The sequence below is a fragment of the Vombatus ursinus genome, unplaced genomic scaffold (genome assembly GCF_900497805.2).
Source record: "Vombatus ursinus unplaced genomic scaffold, bare-nosed wombat genome assembly UNPS02011916.1, whole genome shotgun sequence".
Taxonomy (NCBI): Eukaryota; Metazoa; Chordata; class Mammalia; order Diprotodontia; family Vombatidae; genus Vombatus; species Vombatus ursinus.
In genome coordinates this window covers 2,881,158-2,885,422 of record NW_020951694.1, presented here as the reverse complement: position 1 = coordinate 2,885,422, position 4,265 = coordinate 2,881,158, and positions in this window count along the sequence as shown.

The following is a 4,265-nucleotide window of genomic DNA, read 5'->3' as shown; positions in this document are numbered from 1 at the left end:
AGAGCCCCGGAAGAATCTCTCTCACCGTAAGGTCTTTGAGACTTGGGAGTAAAGAAGTGAGTAGTCAGACTAAAATGAAAATAAATTTATTCGTGCACTGCTTGGTTTAGAAGCAGTTTTTTTTTTTTATGGTATAGATTGGGTTTATATAGTTTATTAGTTTCTCTTCGAAGCCTTAGAGTCAACAGCTAATCAGTGCATTCCACAGCAGAATGGAAAAGGGAGAAGCGTGCAAGCCTTGGGGTGTGGGTCAAGTCTGTTCCTGCGGAAAATGGATGTATTTCTCTGTGGTTAGTCTTCCCTTTATGACTGAAAATCTCAAGAGGTAGAGGCTGTTTCCTTCCTCTCAGAAGCCATTTTGTCTCGGGTGCAGATGTTTTCCCAAAACTCAGCGATACATAGGTTCATTTCCCCGCTTCTCCACAGTATGTGCAATGCAGATGTTCTACAACGTGACTGTAGGACTTTTCTCAAAAATAATATGCTAATGAACTCAGCTACACAGGTATAACAACCTAGCAACACATTTGAACTCAACTAAACTGTTCAATGAAAACACTGAATGTCACTTAACTTCCCTGGGCCTCAGTTTCCTTATCTGTAAAATGAGGGGAGTTGGAGTACATGGCCTCTGGGGTCCCTTCCAGCTCGGTTTAGTTTTTTTAAGTATTTTATTTGATCCCCCTGCTAAGAAGGGAGTAATCTCTGTGTCCCTCCAGGCTCTGCAGCTTTTCCTCAAGGATTCAAAGACTTAGAGGGGAGGGGAGAGGCAGGGAAACGCAGAGATGTCTCTTCCGGAAGCACTCCTCTCCTTCCCCCGCCCATCAGTTTAACTGTCCAGAAGAAGCGGTTGCGTTTGTTCCGCCTGGCCCCGCCCCCAGCCTGCGCCCGGAGAGAGCCGACCCGTAGGATTCCAGTCAGAGGCCGCGGGACACGCCCCTCGCCGCACGACCCCGCCCACCATAGGCTCTAGGCCAATGGGGAAGCTAGTATGAGGGGAAAAGGCCGCGCCTCGCTTTCGCGGAGCCCTTGGGCTGGGGGTGCGTCTGTCCGTGGGCCCGAAGCTGTCTCTCCTGGGGGCAGGTGACTAGGAAGGACCGTAACTGGTAGGGTCAGCCGTCGTCGTCCCTGCCTCTGTCCCATCTCACTCCCGGGAGAATGCTACCATCCACCGCTGCCGATTGTTCACAGCTCTTCTCCCCCGAGGCCGGGAAGACGGGAAAAGGGCTGAGGCGGGGGCGGCGGCGGCGCCGGGGATGGACGGCATCCGGGAAGAAGGATGCCGTGAAGTGGAAGAAGAGTATGAGGTTCAGGAGCTGGAGAATCTAGAAAAGGTGACCAGAGGGGTTGATCGGAACGCCTTAGCTGCTCCCCGGTTCCGATTGGGATTTGTCGTGTCCCGACAGCGCGACGGCCGCCTTAGGCTTTGTGAGGCATTAGAGAAGGGACTACAGCTCCTTCAGAGTGGTTTAAAAATTAAAAGGAAAAAAAGTAGAGAGGCAGCATGGTCACCTCCGAGTCAGGAAGACTGGCTCATCCCTCCTCTGACCCTTATGTGACCCTGGGCGAGTCACTCCACCTCCAGGTGCTCCTTGCGGCTCTCTGAGATTCATTTGTTGAAAATGTTACATTGAAAGACAGACTGAATAAAGGGTCTCTCTCTCTCTCTCTCTCTCTCTTTCTCTTTCTCTCTTTCTCTCAATTCCCTATATTTCCACATACACAGCAGCTGTTCTCAGGTAGAAAGATCTATCTGACCCATCAAGGAGTATTCCCTTATTTGTAACATCCAAGATGTCAAGACACTGGACAAACCTAGGCAGCTAAGTGACATAGTGGATGGAGCTCTGGGCCTGGAGTTAGGAAGACCTGAATTCAAAACACTTACTAGTGCATCCTGGACAAGTCACTTAACCTGTCTGCCTCAGTTTCCTCAATTGTAAAATGGGAATAATAATAACACTTAACCTCCTAGGGTTGTTGTAAGGGTCATGTGAGGTAATATTTTTAAAGAGTTTAGCACAGTGCCTTGCATATAGTAAGTGCTTAATAATGCTGGTTTCCTTCCTAATAACAGTCATCTAACTCTGCAGCTGCCTACATGATTTACATGATTCTCTAGGTTGCATCCATAAGGGCAATGTAAACTGGTTTCATGTAAAAGGGACTGCCCTGATTGGCATAGTGAAACTTATACCCAGATAGAGACTATGATGCTAGAAGTTTCTAATACTGATGGCTACATCACAGGATTCTCATTGCTGCTGGTCCCATTTACTATTCTTCTAGCACTTATTTTAATAGAGTTCTTTTTGCTACCATGTTGTAGTTCTCATTGACCTGGGTCTTTAAGGCAACAGTAACCCACAGAGCAATGAAGAGATAGTTACGAGAAGTCAGCAGCATATTACCAACTAAAAATTGTTCAAGATAAGGGACATATATCAAAGACATGTATGACTGGAAAAAGAGGCAGGTTAGTTATGTATGGAGAGTGAGAGATAACACATATGAGAAATAATATAATCTCAAGAGAAAAGACATGAGAAATAACATAATCTCAAGAGACCTAAAAGAAGCCCCCCAGAACACTTGGTGTATACCCAGTGGAGGACTTAGAGAATAACTTAGATTAGAAAGGCATAGGATAAGAAGACATTGATACCACCAGAGGGAGTTACCCACATAACCATACCCACATTGTTATTTCAAAGTCAACCTGGAGGTAAGAGTGGTGGACTATAGACCTCTGTCCCCAAACTTTTTCTGTTCAGTGTTTCTATCAACAGCCTGAATAAAGACTTATCAAATTTCTAGATAACAAAAAGATAAGGAGAATATGCACTTCATCGAATGACAAAATCAAGATTCAAAAAAGTTCTTGATTTGCTGGAATAGTGAATTAAATTTAATAAGGATAAACAGAAAGTTTTGCCCTTAGATTAAGATAATTATACAAATACAGAAAAGGGGCACCTAACAACAAATAATTAATATGAAAAAGAGTTAGGGTTTTTAATTGATGCAGGTTCAATATAAGTTAATAGTTGGCTGTATTAATAGAATGGTTGGAATAGGGAGGTGGTGGTTCCACTGCATCTTGTACCCTTGTGCTGGTCAGACCATATCTAAAATATCATATTTATTTCTGAGTGCCACATTTTAGGAATGACTGGACAAACTGAGACATGTCCAGAGAAAGGTAACCAGTACAGAGAAGGAATTTTCAATATAGGATCACAGATTTAGAGATAAAAGGGACCTTACAGACCAACTAGTTTAAACCCCTCACTTTACAGATGCAGAAGTGAAGGCCCAAATGGAATGAGTGATTTGCCCAGGCACACAGCAATTTGCAGAGGCAGGATCTGAACCCAAGTGCTTTGACTCCAAATCCAGTGCTCTTGGCATTGTACCATGCTGCCTTTATAAGACAAGACTTTAAACTATATCATACGATAATTGGTTGAGTATCTAGTGGGGAAGAAAAGAGAAACTGATTCCTGTCTTCAAGTGTTTGAAGTTTTACCATATCAAATAGGTATTAGACTTACTGAGTTTCATCTTGGAGAGGGAAGCATGGAAATTATGATGAAGATTTTAGTTCAACCAAAAAAAAGGGAAGAATTTTCTAACAGTTCAAGTTGTCTAACAGTGAAATAAGCATGCCTTATGAAGTAATGTGTTCCCATCCCAAGAGGTCACAGGATCAGAGATTCAGAGCTAGAAGAGTTAGAGCTTAGAGATCATCTACTGCAGCCCTTTCACTGTATGTGTAAATGATAAATCCTCCACTCCCACCTTCCCTCCCCACCCCCCCACCACCATGGGGCATTTAGAGAAGGAAACTGAGACCTAGAGAGGTTAAGTGACTTGTCTGTGGTCACAGTAATCATCAGTGGCAGGATTTGAACCCTGGTTTTCTGCTGTAGATCCATCATTCTTTCTACTACACTAGAAGTTAGTTAACCAACTGTCATGAATGATGATTAAAGGAGATTCCTGAAGTAATGGGTAGGTGGTTGTCATGGATGACCTCTGAGGTCCGTTAAGATTTGAGGAAGTATAGAATCTCATGAGGTCTTGTGGGATCAGACAGGAAAGTCTTTAAATTTTGAACCAGGTTACAAATGATATAGATTGTTAGAAGGGAGGGTTGAGGGCACTTAAGATAGAGGAAATGACCTGTGGCAAAAAAGGAAGAGAAAATGAATACTCTGTGTGTGTGTGTGTGTGTGTGTGTGTGTGTGTGTGTGTGTGTGTGT